At 33.6% G+C, this 22,500-nt stretch overlaps 1 protein-coding gene across 3 annotated transcripts in view; it reads left to right on the top strand.

The window, feature by feature from the left end:
* LOC123015332 (Krueppel-like factor 6) overlaps positions 1-22,500 on the top strand; it is a 159,257-nt gene that overhangs the window by 73,454 nt on the left and 63,303 nt on the right. The window contains exon 1 of one of the 3 annotated variants that reach the window (XM_044415036.1): positions 9,584-9,596. The exons of the other annotated variants lie outside the window; for them this stretch is intronic. The gene's annotated coding sequence lies outside the window, so the exon portion shown is untranslated. Of the gene's footprint in view, positions 1-9,583; positions 9,597-22,500 lie in introns of those variants that run through there. 3 annotated transcript variants of the gene reach the window in all.

Raw genomic sequence — 22,500 nt, 5'->3', positions numbered from 1 at the left:
AAAAATCTACAACTGTTTTTATTCCACATTTCCATATACTTTATTAAGCCTTAATAGTGTTTATTCACAATCACTATGGTAATATGCCGGTTCCTAACCTTTTGAAAAAATTTGTCATTACATTCCGTGGTCGGGAAGTAATTTATAAACGATTACTAAGGTTACGAGACCTCAATGCATCAACTTTGACAGAAAAACAGATACGTATTTTATTATTTATAAAAATGTTATTCTAAATAATAGTACCTACATTACAAACGAGGTGGTAAAATGGCTTTACCCAGCGTACTTTTATGCATACGAAATTATTTTCAATCTTTTACAAATAAATGTTTGAAAACGAGACGTAAGGCATATGTAAGTTCGATAAAGGTGTAATTACAGCTACAAATGTATATATATTCCACCTCTTGATTTTTTTTGTCAAAATTGCAATTTATGTAACAAAATTTTTTGACGAAATTAAATATAAAGTAGATATAGTAGTTGGAATTCTTAGATTAGAAAAATGGTTTTGTAGTGGGTTGCCATTAAAAAAAATATTTTTGTAGAATTCAAAAACAAAAAAAATCGATAAATTTTATTCTTGTTAAAACGTCACATTTTTATGATGGTTTATAAAAATCAATTAGTTTTTCCAAAAAATAAATAGTTTAAGCAAAAAACGTTTGGTTCTATACTTTTTATTCACCTGATATGAGTTCATAAAAGTTCTACTTTACGGACGATTTCGGAAAAAGTCGTTTCAAAGCGACGGTTCTAATTCTAAACAGCCACTGTGGAGAAGAAAACTTCTTAGTTGCAACTAATTATGGCGATATCTTTGTGCAACGTTGCTTTGAATACAGTTCGAATGCATATAGGCACGAGGAAATGAAACGTTGACAGTGCAGTCGGTAAATTCAATGCGCGAAATGATCTCCATGGAAGAGAAACGACATTTCACGATACAACTGCAGTTGCATACACGACAAGCTTGATGATAACTGCATTTCGCTCCAAATGTAGAAACGTAATCAAGATTTTAGTGTTAATTGCAAATACTTTTTGCACATTCCGAGTTTAAGCTTTCATAAAGCTCGACAGTACGGATGCCAGCTTTCGGTAAGCGGAAACGATACATTTGCGATACGTAATTGGAGCCATTGAGAGATGTCGCCCCATCACCAAGACAAGGAAATACGTTGTTTAAATTGTCTATAAATAGCCGCGTTCTTAATTGCGCCAAGTGGTTTGTGATTCCTACCTTTCCGGAGCCGGAGGAAAGCTCGAGTTCCTTCGGGTAACATTCTCTCGATACCATCACAACTTTGTGTCGTAAGTTCAACAATAACGATCCACGTTGGACGTTATAACTATTCGTTGATTGCCGCCCTAGGTTATGTTGTATTATGAAGTTAGTTGGACGGAAAATAACTTCTCTTCAACAGTTCATTAGTGTTAATGGTAGTGCTACTTTTTGCAGGTGTTGCTGCTTCTTCGAATCTTTGAAAAAATTCAGGAAGTCGAAGAGCTTTATGAATATCGAAATTCATCTTGTACGACACGAAATTTATCGCCTTTTAAGAAGAGTTATAAATTATCTGTAGCTATGCGTGCGGTCATAAAACTACGACAACGCGAACCATAAAACGATTGCTGGCAGGCTTAAAACTTCCGACTTCGGATTTGCTCGTTTTGGCTATTAATTATTGGATGACCACGCGTGCCCACAAAAAGTTGAAATTAAACCAAAATTCACATTGGTAAAAACAATCATGTATCAAAAATATTATTTATGGATTTTGAATGCATCAAATTGTTTTGTCTTGACACAAATATCGTTTTACTGTTTGTGATAAAACGTGAACTGTATGATTTACGACTGTCCCAGTTTGATTTTTTTCATGTCATTAAAAGAATTGGTTGCGAAATTCACAAAGGGTAAAACCTACTTTACCTGACATTTCATACGCACTAATCGTAATTAGAATTTTTTCTGGAAACTTAATAAAGTCAAACCCATAAAAGCGTGTCAGTGCTCTATAAACGGACTCGTATATTGTATATGTTTGGATTAAATTTTTTCCAGATAAAATATTGCACCAATATTTTCCAAATTTGTTTTGGAGCTTTGCTGGAAAGTTGTGTAATGGAACTTGCATGTTCTTTGAAATAAAAGTGCAAGAAGTAGCAGTAAAGTGATTCAACATTTGTAACTCTACGCCCCCTTTCTTTCTACAAACAAATCAACCGTAATGTACGATTGAATCGCTGTTTACATTGCTTTTTATTTTCAGAAATAAATAGTGCTTATTTTGATCAACTATTTCGTGTTTCCTGTTGCTATTTTTGCAATTAAAAGTCCGAGAGGTCACTTCACGGAGAGTGCCCTCCTGGTATGCAAGTACAGCGAGGCGGCAAACATAAAGCTCCGTTTTTGGATCGATTTTCAAAGTTTTTTATTATTCCGAGCTTCCGGAAATTTTGTGAACACTAATGGGCCAATAAATTCGTGTCATGTCGGTTTATTAAGTCAGGAATTTAGTTGTGTGGGCTAGAGGACCTTAGGCCGATTCTGCATGAATCATTAATAAAAAGTTAACGCTGCGTATAATGAATGTGTAAAATAAACGTTGATGGTTATCTGAGTCACATTATAACCGCACCAGCGTCTTAATAACTTATTAATTATGTCGTAATTGTTTACTATTTACAGCGTGACTAAGTGTTGTGGAAGCCGATTCAGCGCGACTTACACGCTTAAATTTAAGGGGGCTTTCGTGTGCTTAATACACCACAGCTGCTGCAGTTGACATTTTGAACCCTTGCCTCCTTCTTCACTTTAACTAAATTAACAATAGGGCACGAATTCGAATTAATTCAATATGTGAGAACGTCTTACGTGCATGGACCGCATTTTTCTTCTTTCATTAATCTTGTTACGAGATGGCTATTGACAGTGAGAAAAGACCGACTCTTGTTATGCAGAGTACCCGGAGAATAGCAAATGTTCATATTAAAATGACACCATTATTGTCACTCATGAGCGACGAATTATAAATTATTTATTGGATGGTTCGACGATCTAAAATTTCTTTGTTGGTTTTCATCAATACAAAAAGTTACTACCGATTCGGTGGATGTTTGACCCATTGATCCTAATGATTACTCATTAAAACACAGTCACTATAATTGCCATTTTAGAATTTTGATTATCAATGCAGAGAAAGTATGGTGACAGAAAGCAACTAAAACGCAAATAGGATTACAGAAATAAGGTTAAATATTTACAACATTGTTAATTTGAAGTATCTTGTTTCTTAGATCTTATTAGAAAGTGGAGATAAAGTTACAGAAATAACTTGAACTATTTGTACATTTCAAGCGCTTTTTCTGGTAAAGAAGCTTTCTATGGCTTCGATTAAAGCACTTTTCAAATGATCTTTTCTCAGTTTTGCAGATTTTGAATAACTGTGTTGTCCAACTTAAAAATTGGTAAAGCTTGTGTTTTTTATTGAACGTCAAATTTCAAATTATTAATTATTATTCAATTATTATCAATTATTATTAATTATTATTATATTTAAACAATTTCTTAGGGTTGTTCCCATATAGATTTTTTCTAATTTGCAAAATATTTTAATTTAAAGATGTCAAGGAATCAAAAATATTTTGAGATAAGTGAGGACAATAACTCCGGTTTTTCTTAAAAGAAACTATTTTTCTATTTAATAATTTTGAGTGACATCATTAGTTCTTGCCATTACTGACTGTTTTAAATTAATAAAGTTTTTCCACAATTTCACAAAAGAAAAAAATACACAGAGTTTTCAAGTAAGATAAGATACTAGTAACATGGAAATAATGTTAAAAAAATTCTATGTATAAAAATTTCGAAGTTATGAGAGTTTAAATTTGCATGAAGAACTCCAAAGCCAAAGAAAACTTCGGACTATTTTATTTATTCTTTATAAAACGTCACATTTTTATAATACTTTTTCATCCACCAATTAGTTTTTTCAAAAAATAATTAGTTTAAGCAAAAAACGATAGGTTCCTTCCACCTGAAGGAAGGACAAGGTGGACTAGCCTTTTTTTTTGGTACCAATTTGTGTGAATCCAAAATTTAACCACTTTATTCGATTTTGAGATTTCGTTCTTGTATTTGGTGGATTATTTCTTCAGTTTGTCAATTAGTAAATTGTGGTTGATTAAAGCAGAATATTTGATTATTGGTTGTAATTATCGGTAGAATTTATTTGCACTCTGAGTAATGATATCCAAATCCAATCGGTTTGTGAAAATTTGATGTGTGTAGTCCACGTTGTAGTGCAAACGTACAAATAATGCACCGAAGGCGAAGCTAATGCACAAATAAATGAGTTATGATTTAGTGTGGCTTTTGGCCAGTAATCTGTTCATGATCAAAGATAATAATGGTTTGATAATGGAAGTTTGTAATAGCTGGTTTACAAAAAACCGTCGTTCTACATCCAATTAAAATCTCTTATATGTAATGTATGTCAGTAGAATCAATTACAATGATATACGATAATAATATTGATTTATCGTTCGAATTAAACGAACCAGTGATATTTATAAGCAAATTATACGTTGCACTGATTCATAACAGTGCATTATCGCATAATTGCCCGTCTGTAATGAGTTTTAATATAGACATATATTTAAAATTGACTGTGTTTACGGTCTCGCCACGACTCTTACCAAATCTTTGATAATTGAGGTCGTATAAACAAATTTAACTTAGACATTATCGCTAGCCGAATTCATGTTGTTTGCTTTGCTTTAGTGTAACTCTAGTAATTGGTAATAAAAAGTTTTGTGTATGGACTCTATTTATTTTATTTCGAAACTCGAGGAGTGTAACGAGGACAGTTAAACTCCCAAATAACTAACTTTATTATCTCGGAGCGTCTTTTTCACACTTTGGAGTAATTTGTATGTCGGTCAAATCGCACAACATATGCGACTTTTCAACTGCTATCATCGAAGTATTCAAATAGCTATTTGTTTGATACGGGATATGGGAAAAAGTTTGAAGGAATCTAGACGGTGATTTTTTTACATTGGAAATGCATTACAGTTTTTTTCACTCCAAATCTAACAAAAATAACTTGCAAACTCGAGTTGGAGGTGTTTGAAATATTCTAATTATCTTGGCTGGTAATAGACTAGATCCCTCGAGTTTCGAACATTATAACATAAGCGCTTTCTGTAAATTTTGCCATTACAACGCCGCCTATTGTAGAAAAGATACAGGGGCCTGAAAGGAACTTTTGGGATTAGTCGTGAGGGTCGAAAAATTGTAATTGCGGCGGCCATTTTATTAATTATTATTTCAATCAAGCTTTTGTAAATGTCCTTTTTGTTTTTACTGGACGTTATTTTAATAGCGGAAGGGTTGTTTTGTTTGTAAACTGTTCATTTGTATCATTTCCATTGAATAAAAAATTCATGTCGCCGCAATTTGTTGATTTTAATTTATTGGCGAATGGCTTGTCGCAGTTTGTTTATTTTCGGCTCAACTATCTGAAGAAGCTGTTTGAGGGAATTTGGGGCGAGGAGAGGATCTGATGTAACATAAAAACTGTAAGAAGTAACGTCAGATTCCAAGTTACTCGAAAAGTTGATGCGATAAAAGCTTCCAAGTACAAACTTTGGACGATTATCAATCTAATATTTTCCGGCCAGAGATCTTACAGACGATGAGTCAAAAAAAAGAGCACTTGTTTTAAGATTTCGCAGTGCTTGTAATTCACGGCACGATAATGTTAAAAATAATAGAGGGTTTTTATGTACAATTCAAGTTCATTCCCGGGAACAATAATTTTGTTTTATCGCATGCAATATTTTCCCGGTGAAATAGCGCACTTTTATTATGTGGAACAAGACGTTTTGCGTCAAAATAACACGGCAGTTGATGAATGTAACCGATCGTTTCTCAAAACGAACAGATTTTCCACATACAAAGGAAAATCTCTTCACGACAATTTGAAAGTTTGACGACTTAATTAACAATAAAAGGAAAGATCGGGGATTCTTAGTTCGTAACTGTTTCATTATCGCGAAGGGCATAATTGAGAGGAACAGATATCAGGACCACTAATTACTCCGCGGTCTGATAAGAGGCCGTGATAACTCGTATTATTAATTTGTCAGGCCTGTCATGTAGCAGTCGTGTCGTGGTATCTTAGATCAGTTTATTCGCTTGCTCTTGTGCTATTGTCGCAGTGCTTCTCCCCACGAGCCCCGCAGTTGTTTTCTTCTGCTAATAACTTTAACTTCGGTCTTAGTTTCACCAAGGCTCGACGACGCAACTAGGGGAGACTTGCCAACTTCGACCACCTTAATTTACTACATAAAACATGAGCTCGAAGGACGACGGCATAACTACCCGAAATTCCCTCAGAATATTTGAATTGTAAAGACACTTGTTAACGAAAACGTTTTTGGCTCTTTGGGTACAGATTCTATTCGCATCATTTCTTTTATTTAAAGCGCTAATGCTTAACGAAACTCTTCCAAGCAAATGAAATAAGACAATTGTAGTTTACTATACAAGTAAAGAAAAGTTGTTCATTATCTGTCAGTGATGTGTTTCTGAAACGAGTGTCTCTTATAGGTACTTTTATAATTTTTTAACAACCAAAACGATGAAAAATATTGCATTTTTTTCATATGCCATTGATCTTTTTAACAAATTACGTGTGGCTTGCCGCCGCGAGCAGTATTGACGCATCGTACCTAAAATGCAGTTTTCTGCACATTATTTGACTTGAAACAAATAGATGGTGAGTCGTAAAGTGTTGTTTAAGACTTCAAAGCCCCAAAAGAATTTTGAGAAAGAAAAAAAAGGTTTGTGATATATTAATTTTTTCATGAACAACATAAATAAAAACAAAAAAACTGGTAGTAATACAGCGATCAATAAATAATTCAATTTTGATCAGTATAAAATGATAAATGATCAATAACTAATTAATTTTTGCACAGTAAAAAATTAAAAATGATCAGTATAATATAATATCTTGCACAGTAAAAATAATAAACTAAGTAAAGCACGCACAGTATTTTATTGTAATTTGTTCAGTAAAAAAATCCAATTTGCACAATAAAAATAATAAACGTTCAGTAACTTTAATTAAAATTAGTAAAACAACATAACATTAAAACAATGTATGGTCTCTGCGTAAGAATGTCATTTATTATTGGTACTTATTTTTATTACTGAATATTTATAATTATTGGAGGGTGGTATATGTAATAATAAGGGCCCCTGCGCAAGAATGATTTTAGCAAGGGCTGGAAACTGTGCACAAATGGTAATCAGTCTAATCAGCGTACGCCACTCTTTGCACTGCTGTGCTCCTGATACCTACCACAATTTTGTTTTTGAACGCTTTGCGATATTCCGATTTTGCGCGGAAACATTTCGTTTGTAAATTTGAGCATTTATTATTTTTACTGATCGAAAATACTTGTCGTTTAGAATATACTGTACATTTAATTTGTTCTCAAAAAAAAACTAAATCAGTACCATAGTATTATTAGTGTACCTATAAGAGAAAAATAAATAATAGAACAAGAAGAAAATGAGGTACAACTTCATATTTTTTGTGAAAACTTTGATGATGTAATTTCGCCTTGTAACTTGATGGGGACTAAAATTTGATGATCCGCCAAACGAGTTAGGGAAGAGTGTCCTTTGAAAAATTCAAAGGCCCGGTATAGTATGACGAATTATCCCTTGGTTATGTCTGTGAAGGGATTCTTTATGGGGTTGCGTGTGGTTCTCAATTAGTTTAGTTTTATGTCGGCACGTCCATAAACCGAAATTTTCGGTCCATTTGATCTATTTATAACTCTGAAAATACTTCATAATTAATCTCGTCTTTCCGTTCAGACCCGGACTATTTCTAAAATCCCTTGACGATTAAATAAATCTTTTTCCACGTTTTAGTCCACTCTCCGTTTTTATTGTCACATTTTCGCCTACATTAGTGCGGCTTTTAAAATTTTTCGCACTTGATTTGGCCTTGGAAAGACACAAGAATGCGGAATATGCAACGGCCGGAAAAAAGCGCTGCGGAACACCGAGTATTGTTCTCGGAAAATGGAACACTTTGTGTTTTTTGTCTGCGCGATCAGACACAATGTACAGCAGGAATAAAGAGTATTGTCTTGCGGTTGCTTTGTTTTCCATATTAACAAGAAGTGCGCTAACGCTATTATAAGGCAGGTGAAAGTGGATTCGCGTCTTTATTAACAACACAAGAACTGGAATGGTATTATATTTTTGCTAATGATGCACGCCCACCGTCCATAGCTTTATTTTCAATTAAAGTGTTGACAGTTGTGAATTTTAATAAAATTGTTTGCAGAATTGCGGAATTATTTGCTGCAGTCTTTACTTAATTTGGTGAGACGCGGCAACAACTCAGCTATTTTCATATATGACTTCATTTAAGAAGACTTTGAAGTTAATTTCAGGATGCAAAGTGATGACGAAAAAAGCACTTTCACTGACTTTTGCAGACTTTTAGGCGACACTAGCAAAATTATAGAGTTTTAACTAAGCAAATTAACTCCAACAAAAGTTTAGCATTTGAGCATTTGTTGTTTACCTTTTTTGCAATCGCGTCAACGTTATTTTAGTGAATGACACTGAAACAGGATTAAGACACCGGTGATGATTTCATAAGTTGCAGCTAAATGCGTTTTTGTCCAATTTCCTGAAAAATACTTGAGAATTTACTGGTTCGACCTAAATTTTTAACACTTTACAGCCACGCTTTATTTGGTCGTAAATGACTAAATTTACAATAAAAGAGATATAAAAATTGACATTTAAATTCATGCTGCGGAAGTTGAGTTTTAAGGTTTTTTGAGAGCTTTCATAATAATTATCTAAAACCACGATACATTTGTGTGAATTGTGTGAATCTCGCCTTTGTTTAGCTCGGGTTTAGTCGGGCCTTTTGAGGATTAATTACCTACCAAACCCGTTCATATTTCTATTGCTTAATGACGAATTCATTAGAGAGAGAATAATGGATCGAAGCTGAATGTAAGATACCACTTCACGTGTGTTCCATTAGAGAGATTGTTAAAACAAGTTCGTAAAAAGAAGTGACATAAAATGAGTCTCCTAACAGTTCATAACTTATTTTATCGTCATTTGGAACGATTCTATTGCCGGGGAATTTATTGTACGTAAGAGCAGTGCAAGCGAAGTTTAACTTGACACATCGTTAGACGTTTTATGATGAAACCATCCCGCACAGAAAATATCTCAAAAGTCGAGTTCTTTATTGAAAAAAATTCGTCGGCATTTCGTCCAATTTGAAAAGAAAAAAAATTTCTAAGACGTCTCGGTTATTCTATTGATCACTGATTTCATTAATACCTTTCAAATCGGTCGACTTCTTCAAAGCACGCTTTTTAAGCGACATTTGCTTGGGCGAGAATTTCAATTTTCTAAGTGCTAATAACACACTGTGTTATCATCTGAATGTAATTTATCACAGCGATGTGACTTTACTAATTATGATTTTCTTTTCAGGTATGGCTTGCGTTTCATAATATCGCATTTGGTGAGTTGAAATTTAAAAAACTTGGTGCTAGTTTATGAAGTGTCGCTTCGATGAGTTTGGTTAGTTGCAGACAGGATGTCAATAAGGCTTTTCAGCTCGCAAGCTGTTGATTTTTTGTTATTGTAAATTTCTTAGGAAAACATCGAATAGAAGGTCTGCAGGTTCATAAGATATGAAAATATAAAAAGAGTCTTATGAAAGAAAGGCAATATTCTTGTTTTATGAAGTAAGGGTCCGGCAGAAATATTTGTAAAGGGGGTCACGTCTGCTGTCGATTCATGCAGGAAATGAAAAGCTGGCGGCCAAAGGTGTCGTGATTACGGTTTTGCGATATGTCGACCGCCAAGCCTGGACATTCTTCCAGATTTTATGTTCGCTAGAAAGAAGATTATGTCAGTTACACTGATATGTTACGGGCTGCTTGCCACTATTACAACTTATCTAAAAAACTTCACTCGGAACGAGTGACGCCTAACCCGATTCCCTTTCGACGCCCACCGACGCCTTCAACTCCTCGCCCGGCGCATCCGCCATTTCTTAAGACAACTCCGGATTTGGCCGGAAAGCCGGACATGCCGTCCCAATATAAAGGACAAACACAAATTTTTTTAGCAATCGGATTGATACAAGTCATGAAAAAAGTGAAGAATAAAACACAAAAAAACAAATAAATACGGGAATTAAATTCTTTTAGCGTAAATTGGTGAAAAAAAATTAAGCAAAATGAAGGATATAACTTTAAAAATTTTAAAAGTGAAACTTTTAATTTTTTGCTAATATTAAGTAAAATAATTTTTGATGTATATTCGAAAACCCGTTAATATTTTTACATACTTGTTATGCTATTTTAAAAAACAAAATTAAAGAATATCCAACTTTTTTTTAAATGTAAGTAAATTTGTTTCAAAATAGTTGCTGGTTCAATGGTTTTTTAAATTTAACAAATTACAGATTTGATTTTTTATAGACTACAAATTTTAGGACCCGTTTTAATTGTAAAGAGTTTACAAAAGTATTTTCTGTTTCTATTGCGACAAAAAATACATAATGAAGGATATTCAATTTTAAAAATTTTAAAACTACAATTGAGAGGTAAACCGTTGAATTATGCTGTGCAAGTGGTGGAATTATTTTGGAATTATTTGAAAGTATTTGGGATTCCTTGGAGTTATTTGGGAGTATTTTGAATTATTTGGGATTTTGAATTATTATTGATTTTGTGATAATTTTTGAAATGTAAATTTAATTATGTGATTTTCTATTTTATGTTGTGTTTTGGCTTTAGGTTAAAAAAATTCTTGAGTGTTCTATTTTGTAACATTTTTTCTGCAATCTGGCGCGATATTTTCAAGCTTGTAACTTTGGAGGTCGGCGATGTAATTGCATTGCAGTTAATTTGTGCATCGGCATTCGGTTCACGGTCACGATCGATTTGTAAAACTATCGTGTCGGATTTGGTACGTATCTGTTTCGGGCGTTTATGACGCAATAAAACTAATTCTTCCCCATTCAGTCACAGCTTCGTAGCCAAAGTAAAAGCCGGGAGTGCTCTCAGCTTCATCTAAATTTTACAACTCTTGTAGGTACAGTTCTGAAAAGACGAGACATTTTCTCGAGCGAAACGCAGTCGGAATGTTGATGTTCCGCCACTAAAACGGTCTTACGCATTCTAAGCGGTGAAATAACACAGAGAGACAGTGCGAGGAAATGAGCACAAAGAGGGCGGACGCTCAGGAGCCCGTACCCGCGGGACCCTCACAGCCACATCAATAAGCGATCACTTATTTAGACGAATTCCTGCAACCACAGCCCCAATTGCTCGAGCAAAAATTCATTATTTTAAATGTAAATAATGATTATCTTTTCAATTTCGTACAACTGGCTTTCTGGATGGGTATATTTGTATTTCATTCCCTTTGGGTCCTGGCCTAATTTTCTTTGTTTTGGATTTTAAAATACTTTACTCGGGGTGCAATTTAAATACCTGGTCTTGTTTTAAATATTGTCGCCAAAGACCTCTTTTTAATAAGTTTGAAACAGTCGATGACAAACAACCAAAAAATGAGTTTCAAACGTGAAAGAGTTTTAAAGTTAGTTTTGTTGCAAAACTTATTCTATAGATTCTTATCACATTACGCTTCGAAGGCGTAATTACGGCGTGCCCAAGTTGTGTGTTGTTTTTTGGTTTTATGAGCACCCAGTTTTCATTGTATTAAAACTCATTTAAACACCAATATGCGTTTTAATGAGAAAAATTGTTTAAAAGTTTTCAAATTGTAAAATATGAAATAGATTTTTTTTTCTATTTATAAAATTAAAAATAAGTTGAGACTGAGGACCCGTCTCCGCCTATGTTTTAAAACGATATTTACATTTACATTTGTAGGAAAAAAAACTATGGTACATACACCTGATAATTTTTTTTGCGCACAAAGTTATCCCTTTTTTGTCACGATTAACATTCAGTACAAATTATTATTATAACGAGAATAGACACACTGAACGGTTCGTGAAAATCATGGGGGAAAAATGCAAAAAATTTTTGGATACGAAACTTGTTTGGTCTTCAAATTGACTTCTCATAACGAATTATTTTAGCGGTTAGAATTAAAGTCGTCGTTTTGTTGTAAGAATAGGACGAGAGGGCTTGAGAAACGAATGTTTAATTGGTTTGAGTGTTGGAGGGAACGAAGTGGAGTAGTGTAATGAGAAATCAATTTTGTATTGGAGTTGTCTGGATGTTGTATCATCATATTTATCGGTTAGTGAGCTCCGGGTGGCAAACAGTAAACTAACATAACCTGTTCGCCTATACTGCGAATGCAATTATTCAACCCCTTTAAGTTTAAATTGGATAATTAGTCAGAGAAGTAAATGCAGCAATAATTGCCTGAAAGCAGTCATTACGAACTTCGTAAAAGGACATTAAAATCAAAGTTGCAGTGTAACATTTCAGGATATATGGCAATAAACAAGCTCACAATAAGCGACATCAAACAGAATCTGAATTACACTAGCAATAAAACGATGAAGATAATTCTGAAATTCCGCTTCCCTCGTCACACTTTCCCAAATGAATCAGAAAATTGGCAGGCTGTAATCTTTGATTAAAGAAAATTGTTTCAATTATATTCCGATTCAGAGCGGGGCAGATACCGAGGCTTTGTCCGTTCAAGTTTCAATTACGTGAATTTATCAGGAACAACAAAGCGTCTAAAATTGTGTTGATAAAAGTGCCTCGAACCAATTAATTTCGAAGCAGAGAGAAGAGAGCCGATCACTCGAAAACAATTAAAAAGTCAAATGAATTATTGCGAGCCGGTTTTCGGGCTTGAGTTATCTGAACGCGGGTTCCGTCGCGGCTTTCCGGTTCCGGTTAGACCGATCACAAGTCTAACCGGATCATCGGGAACCACGCTCGGATTCAGGACGACACTTTCGACGGGATATGGTCTACCTTCCGCGTACATATTGCCGCATTTAAAATTTACCGGGCACTTGTTGGAGTCTACGACGAGCTTTATTAAATTAACAAGATTTTTTTTCAACACCCTCTCAATTGCCAGTGACATTCATTTCATTCGAGTCATTAATATTTCACTCGTAAAGGTATATAATGGCAGCAGCTGTAAAAGTTGTATCCTGATTGTGTCAGAAGTGAGGCGTTATCTCCATCAACGTCCGTCCGATTCGATTTTTCCACAACGGCTAAACCCAAGGGCGCAGACAGAAATTTTCTCGTAGATTTAACCAACAAAAAACTAAAATTAGGAATATTTCACTTGTAATTTCCAGAGGTAAATAAAATAGGGAGCAAAAAATTACAAAACACAATCATTTAAAAAAAAACACAATGCTAAGTGTTTGTTTTATAAAAGGGAACAAATTAAATGCACAGTATATTATTTAAACGACAAGTATTTTTGATCAGTAAAAATAATAAATGCACAGTAAAAATAATAATTGCGCAAGTGCAAAGAGTGGCGTACGCTGATTAGACTGATTACCATTTGTGCACAGTTTTCAGCCCTTGCTAAAATCATTCTTGCACAGGGGCCACTGCTAATACATATACCACCCTCCAATAATAATAAATATTCAGTAATATAAAAATAAGTACCAATAATAAATAACATTCTTGCTCAGGGGACATACATTTCTATGTAACTAAGACTGAAGTCTTTAAATTTTATGTTGTTTTACTAATTTTGGTTAAATTTACTGAGCGTTTATTATTTTTACTATGCAAATTGGATTTTTTTACTGAAGAAATTACAATAAAATACTGTGTTTGCTTTACTTAGCATTTATTATTTTTACTGTGCAAAATATTATATTACTGATTACTTTTAATTTTTTATTGTGCAAAAATGAATTAAATACTGATCATTTATCATTTTATACTGATCAAAATTGACTTATTTACTGATCGCTTTATTACTACTACTCTTTATAAAATTTGTTTTCTTTACAAACTTCTACTAAACATATTTCATTAAATAGAATATGTATGTTAAAACTAAGTTTTTTTTTATAGATATGGCTTCAGAACTAACGAATTTTAGATTTTCAGTTTTTACTTTTGACAAAATCCCTATTCTCATTACAAAATTCCCCAATTTTAAATCTAATTGAGATTTTCTATTTTGTGCTGACGAATTTTTTTGAATTTAATGGTTTTCGGTTATGAAACGAGTTAAATCGAAGTGAAATTTGCCAAAATATCGCATTTCTGATCAATTTTTACAAATTTGTAACTTGTTTTGATGAAATTTCTCAAATTTAATGAGGAAACTGTCTATATCAAGCAAAATAGGCCAAAATAATTTGTTTTTAACCGATGTGCGATTTCCTTCCTTGTTTTGACGAGATTTAGAGTTTATACTTGTTAACTTGTACTAAACATTTTATATTTAAATAGAACCTGTAGTTAAAATTAAAATTAATTTTAAAGATCTTTTTTTTTGCAAAATAAACTTTTCAAAACAAATTTTGAATTTTTAGTTTTGTTTTTACAAAATTCCTGGAAATAAATGAATTTTCGGATTTAAAATAAGTCAAATGAGCCAAAGCAACACATTTTAGAGCGAATTTCTTGATTTATGAAGTGTTTTGATAATATTTCTAAAGTTACTAAGTTTTTCCGTAGGAAACTTTGAAATGAGCGAAAAACGTTACAATAAGACGTTTTAAATAGAATTCTGTGCCTTTTTTGTCTTAAATTTTGTGAATTTGTCGGCGAAATTAGTCAAAATGTTATTTATTTTACACCAATTTTTGGAAATTTGTACGCATTTGAAACCGATTTGTGAGATTGTTTTGTCTTGGTTTGACGAAATTTTTCGAATTTAGTGGATTTGTGGTTAAAAAACTTAAATTGAGTGAAATTAGCCATAATAATATATTTTTGATGAAATTTCTCATTGAAAAACTTCTATATCATGCGAAATAGTCTGTCGCCTATATTGCTTATCACAATTCTCAAGTCTCACCACTGGTTTGAGCTCTCGTCGATTTTTGTTGCCAGGATAATAATTACGTTCTCATAAAAGCAGAATGGAAATAAAAATCACTGATATCATCACTCGTTAAAGTATCGTTTAATGGTTTATTGGCGGAAAGGTGTGATTAAGATGTTTTAATTGGCTTTTTGAACTTTTCCAAAGACGATTTACTGGCTTAATAAAGAAATTGAACATCATTAAAAATATCCCTAATTTGCACAAAATATTTAGCGTGGAGTTGCGGAAGCGTATAAATTAATTGCCTCTAGTTAAAACGGGTATAAATGACTAAAATTAGAATTACTTTATACGGTTCGAGTGTCACATTGACGGAGAATGACAGAGTGGAGCCGCCGATTTATCTTTATTGATATATCGATTACATTGTAAACAAACTAATCAGAATTGCGGCTTGTTTTATTTAATTTCTTTCGAGTAAACATCTTTAAGTTGTCAAACGCGAGTACATTTTGTGTGGAACTTGTGAAGCAATTTGTTCATTCGCGACAAATATAATCGAGTTTTGTAACAAAGCGTTAACCGAAAATTCGATTCTCTTCCGTGTCAGATCGTTAGTCCTTAACCTGATGACGGGCGAGAGATACGCCAAGACTAATTTATACTTCTATATAATCTAAAACTAACTATATTTTGTTGATAATGAAAAAGCAATTTGGGTTAAGGCTTTTATTCAATTTGCAATTCGAGCTTTGATGTGTTTACCATTAGCGAGCGAGCGAGACAGGAGTTTGTAATATTTTTTGTAATTATAATTTTTAAGCAAGTTCTTTCTAATTCTTACCTGATTAATAATGGGAGTGGAATAAAGAACTTTTGCGCTTAATGAAAGGAACGAGGAGACACTGGTAATTGTAAATAAAGCAAGTCATTAGTTCGCAGGCATTAAAAGCGCAATTCCTCGACATTTCATAAATTTTAAACTGGAAGTGCATTAATAAAACCCTTCAAAACTCTTCTCTATTTTCTCTATTTTGAGAAAATTCGTGTTTTACGACTGGCAAAACCAAAACTTTCCCGGGATATATCCCGGCTCGGATTTCGATGCATCTGACACGAAACGTAATTTTCAATACTTCAATATCAGGAATGGGACGGCCAACGTAATCCCGAACTACTTACCTAACTGGATTACTGCAAATGCTATTCTGCATTTGCAGCACTGTACTCTCTGAATTTTACTGCCCGATGAATAATGCATATATTTCCGATCACCGAAGAATTCGACACAATAAACCTAATTGGCGTGATGTGGGTATTAAACAAACACGAGTTATTTGATTCTGAGAAAGCTGAATCGTGATGGATGGTGAAAATTCGAACCTTTGTTGTTTGGTCATAACGAAGGAAAGTTGGGCAATTATCACCTGAAATTTTGTGTTTGTTTCGTTATATTTCCACTTTCTCCAAGTTGTCAAATCTGCGAGCTTCGAGTCTATGAAATTGTTTTCCGTTTTCAAGGCTGAATATTTAATAAAAGCCGTCGAGCGACCGTAAAACACAGTGAAGGCGTAAACCGCCGTCTGCTAGAAAATGGCGTAAACTCGATAAAATTGAATTGTTCAATATTTACTTTATCTGGCGGCAATTCATTGTGCGTATATGTTTTTTGTTCGTGTTCGATAAATCGACTTAGTAAATTGAGTATAGAGATACGAGAGTTCGATAAAATACAGCTATTACAGCAGGAACAAGATTGCACAGATCCTCTCGCTACAATGTCACAGGTTTATGGCTTTTAGCGGTGCTAAATTGAGGCGAATAACTCGCAGCCCTGGAAATAATGAAAGTCGGCGCTATCTGGCCTCTTTATGTACTTAGTTATTATCCTGTTTGGCGGATTTTTCTTGAACGCAAAATCAAAATTCGCCAGACGATTCATCGACCAAGCGGAACAGAAGTATGAATGACACAGACGCCATGCTCCTCCATTCGATCTGGACCATTCTCGACAGTCATGCACCTCTTTAAACAAAGGATAATTACGTGCTCTATTGTGGACCAGAATCGTGTGCTGCACACCAAAGACGCCGTAATAATTAAATATTATTTTTTGGCTTGCACACAAGAGAATTATCAAAGGGGAAAATCCTCGTCTTCTTGTCTTAAAAATTTCAAAAACTACGGTTCTAAGGATGCTTCATGATGTTTTCAGGAGATGATTTTCATCAAATAGTCGAAATTTTAGAGAAATAGTGATTTGTAGACACTTAAAGTGAATTCTTATTGACCTTATTCTTGGCTGAAGGAAAGAGTAAAAAGTGAACAAATGTTGCCGTTTTTTGGTGAATTTTAACTTTTTGGGAGATTTTACGAAAAAAATTATAATTTTTGGTCACTTGGGTTGCATTCAGTATTTTAAAACTGAAAAATTCTTGTTTTTATGTCTTGGAAGGATGCTTCAAGATGTTTGGAGAGGCAGTTCCTGTCAATTTTGGAAATTTTAGATAGATCTTTTTCAAAACAATCAAAACTCTTAGTTATTTTGGTCGCGTTTAATGTTTGAAAACTGAATAATCCCAGCTTTTATGTCTTTGAAAGATGTTTCGAGATGTTTTTAGAGGGTGTTTATAAGGACTTTTAGCAAATTTTAGTTGAAATTTTATGAAAAAGTACGATTTATGTGAATTCTTCCTCAAAGTTTTGGTGGGTAATAATCGGACAAATTAAGAAGTCTTACTATATTTTGGATATAAATAGCAGATATTGATAAAAATTTTCAAAATTCTACTTTGTAAATTATGTCATAAATAAAGAATAAATCTTAAAACTTTGGATTAAAAAAAAATTCTCGATCTGCCTTTTGACTGAAGAAAAGAGCAATAATTAGAAGACATTTTGTTTTTTTTGCGGGTTTGAACTTTTTGGGAGATTTTAGATAGATCTTCTTGCAAAATTCAAAATTTTTGATCATTTTGGTCGCGATCAGCGTTTAAAAACTGAAAAATTTTAGCCTTTACGTCTTGGAAGGATGTTTTTAGAGGCAACTCATAATTATTTTGAGCAAATTTTGATTGAAATTTTATGAAACAGTACAAAGGCTTTTAATGTGAATTCTTGTTCAAAATTTCCAAAATTTGAGAAAAGAAATTATCAAAAACACAAAATTTGTTTATTTGGCTATTTTATCGAAACAAAGGATATCTAAATGATGTAAATAAAATTTTATTTCGGCTCTGACTTGATAAATATGGTATTTTTGTATAACTAAAGAAATTCTTTTTACCTTTAAAAACTTAAGGAATTTTGTCGTTTTTCGACGATTTTGAGCTTTTTGGGAGGTTTTACATAGATGTTTTTAGGGGAAAACAAATGAAACAAAAATTTTAGGTACAGTCGATCTCAAAAAACTGAAGAAGTTTTATCGTTATTTGACGAATTTGAACTGTTTAGGAAATGTTTTTTGGAAATACGAAGAAAAATAAAAATTTGGTCACTTTGGTCGCAAACAGTGAACATTTCAGAATCCGTGCCTTTCTGTGTTTTTTTTTTGAATCATTAATTAATAAAAAATACAAAAATTCTTGTTTTCAAACGATGAATACGTCGAAGCTAAAGAGGCTATCTCAAACAAAATGAAAAAATCGGATTTTTGGTTATTTTTTCCACTAGTCTTATAATTTTTGAGAAAAACGAGTAAATTTTTAAGAGTATTTGGCATAGAGGTGTTTAGTGAAAAACTCGCAGAAAAAATGTCGTATGCTCTTTTTGTTTTTTGTGTTTTCCCCTGGTGTATATGTTGCAATAATCGATCTGCATACGAGGTGTCGCAGTGGAGCACATCGGCGGTGGCGTCGTTGTCGTCGTCGTCGACGTCGTCTCCGCGCCAAGACGAGATAAATATTAAATATTCATCATGGCCGCAACACGGCGCGATCACCGGCCGCATATGAATGAGGCATTAAGACGCGATCTAAGGACACGCAGCGCCGTCTAATTTATGGTAATCCCATAAAGTGTATTTTGACTGCAAAATTCAATTCGTGCCGTCTTCAACCTATTTAGGTTTCTTATTCGATTAAAGGAAATTTTCTACGTTAAATTTAAGAGATTACAGCTCGAAAACAACGCCGAAGATTTGCATTCCACAAGCGCCGCCGACACCCCAAAGAAACCTCAGCATCCGAAATTCTAAATAAGACAAACTACACCTCCTCCTCCTCCTCGACACAATTATCCTTATGAAATGAGCGTGAAATTTAACTAATGCCTCGACGATATATGGGACGGGTTTGAACAAGCTTTTTTATGCTTCGAGTGAGAAATTGAGGAGAATTTTTCAACTAGATCAGTGCTTTTGATTTATATAAATTAATTAATTACGTCGGAGAAATAATTCGGCTGTTGCAAATGGGATTAAGAACGGTAAATTATCCCGAAACAGAAACACGAGAAGGCTCGGAAGTAAGCCCTGAAGAAATAATATATTTTAATTGATAATTTTGTCGATACGAGACGATTTACTTTGAATAAAATACAATCACAATAAAGATTGGGAAAGTCTGGCGAAAAACAGGATTAAACATCAATTCAGTCATTTCTGCTGAATATAAAGCGGTATTTTCATAAGTTATGAGGGTTTCGTCTTCGGCGAGAATCTCACTTACCTACCACAACTCAAAAGCTGTGGACATTTCTAATGCACTCTGTATACTAAAAAATTTAAATTTTTAATTGAGCAGCTCGAGATTGTTAGAGGCAGAGACAATCTCATTCCTGGAAATAAATGCAGAAAATAAATTACAGCGACTAAAGCTCGAGCTTATTTACATAGGTTTTTCCAACAGACCGTTACCCTACGAACTTGTCCTCAGGCATGTCTTAATTGACAATAATTTATCGTGCATAAATGAAAGCTCAAAGGTAGTCATTTGTATGAAATGCAGCTTTCATTGTAACTGACAAATTAGCCGCAACTTTTTAATGGAAAAACTGTAATTTAATCGTTGACACATGAGCTTAGTTGTTACATTTGTATTTTTTATTCAAAAAACTTTCAACGAATTTAATTTAATAAGGATTGTTTTGTGTGCTCTTCTTCGTTGCTAATTTCTTGAATTTTGACGAGTAATTTAGAATATAATGCGTCCATTGAAGCCTACATTTGTTTGGGTAGGTATATGAAAGCGGCATTGTTGGAGTTAAACCGTTGTCAAACAAACTAAAACGGAGCCATCGACACAGGCGTCATTTAACAAAGGATTAACTAATTTTTGGGATCAGGTTTTAGCCGTTTCATTGCGCTTTGTTTGCAAATGTTGCCTAAGCCTTTAAGCTTCCAAAAACGTCCCAAAAACTCTCTTTCAAAGCCGTTTATCTGTCTTGTTTCTATGAAATTAAAAACATAGAGAAAAAAATGACAATTGTGGCAAAAATTGAAGAAATTTTTTTAATTCTTTTACAAATTTGAACTTTTCGTGAGGTTTTAGATAGATCTTTTTGAAAAAAATCAAAACTTTTGGTCATCTTGGTTGCGGTCAGTCTTTCATAACTGAAAAATCTCTGGTTTCATGTTTTGGAAGGATTTTCAGAGATGATGCTCTTGAGCAAATTTAGGTTGAAATAACATGAAAAAATACGACTTGGAGCGACTTAATATGAATTTTTACTCAAAATTGCTGAAGTTTCGGTTGGTAATATTCGGACAAATTAAAAAGTTTTACTACATTTTGGATATTAGGAGATATTGATAAAAATTTCAAAATTTTAAAGAAATTTTCTCCTTTTTACTGATTTGAACTTTTTGGGTGATTTTTTTCAAAAATCAAAACTTTTGGTTATTTTGGTCGCGATCACCGTTTAGAAGGATGTTTTTAGAGCCAGTTTATAATCATTTTGAGCACATTTTGATTGAAATTTTATGAAAAAGTAAAGTGATTGATATTCAAAATTACTAAAGTTTGGTTTTAAACGGACCAGTCGGATGTTGTCACTACCTCACTACATCTAGCATATAAACAGAAAGAATTACCAAAAACACAAAATTTAACTGTTTTTATTTGAATATTGTATCGAAGCAAAGAATATCTAAATCTAAATAAAATCTTATTTCGGCTCTGTTTTGATAAATATGGTGTTTTTGTATAACTAAAGAAATTATTTTCACCTTCAAAAACCGAAGGAATTTTAGCGTTTTTTGAGGAATTTGAACTCTTTAGAAAGCTTTACATAGATGGTTTTGGGAAAAGAATAAAAATTTTGGTCACATTGGTCGAATCTTGATCTTAAAATCTGACGTTTTTTGACGAATTTGTTCTGTTTAGGAGGTTTTAAAAGATGTTTTTGAAATAAGAAAGAAACTAAAAATGTGGTCACTTTGGTAGAAAACAATGTTCGAAAATTGTTTTTTTGAATCATCAATTAATAAAAATACAAAAAGTTTTGTAAAAAAAATGAGAATTTTGGGAAATGGTCTTAAATGCACAACGAAAATGTGGATGAATTTGAAGGCTGATGTGAATTTATCATTTTCCCATCCATATCCTCAATAAAGCGGCTACAAATGAGCTGTGTAAATCTTGCTTTGAATGTTGTTTATATTGAGTGTAACATTTATGGAGATACGTAATAATTACCGGCCATATGAATGTTTATTTGCTCCGATAGTTTGCACATAACGGTAACAATAGCAAGTTTTTCAGTTAGAGTCGAGTTAATTTAATTTTTGAAGAGCTGACAATTCCTGTCGTAATAATCCTATTGTTTGGTGAAACCGTAATCAAGCCGTCGTCCAAGTCGACATTTGGCAAGGGTTAATTTCGTCCCGATAACCTATATGCGAACCCTATTTCCCGCTTCATCATCGGCTCCAAGTGCGATTATTTATTCCTGTTGCGGCTGACACCCCAGATTGCTAATATAATGAATCTACGCATGTTTTCGCACATTCGCCGACCGTAATTACTAATCCGATCCGACAAGGAGATTAGCGCGGAATAATCCGGGTCGGACGCAGTCCATCCTCTCGTGCTTTGAACTGTTCAAAGGAGAGACGAGATCTCAGGTGATTTTATCATTTTATTGTCTATCTCTCGGTGATGGTTGCGGTTCGTTAGGCCGAACGTTGCACTTCGATTCGAGCAAGTGTCGCCCGTATTTACACAGAACGGCGCTGTACTGATTATCTGGGTCGCTAATCTACTTTCCTCAGACTCTTCTCCCATCCTCTACTTTCCACAACTTTATCGTAATTAGTTTAGGGCAGGTGATGGTAGGAAAATGTGGAAAGGCCGCAACGTTTTATCACGACACGAAATTCTACTCACAAACTAACCGATGAAAGATTTTCTTTCAACTTGACTCATCCATAATAATAGGCTTTCGGATACTTTTACCAAATCGGTCGACAACAATGCCTCCATATAGTGTCTACTACAGTTAAA

This window comes from Tribolium madens, unplaced genomic scaffold (assembly GCF_015345945.1).
Source record: "Tribolium madens isolate multiple individuals breed KSU strain unplaced genomic scaffold, Tmad_KSU_1.1 Scaffold_97;HRSCAF=244;Tcas5.2_LG3a, whole genome shotgun sequence".
Taxonomy (NCBI): domain Eukaryota; kingdom Metazoa; phylum Arthropoda; class Insecta; order Coleoptera; family Tenebrionidae; genus Tribolium; species Tribolium madens.
This window is presented reverse-complemented; position numbering and strand designations above follow the sequence as displayed.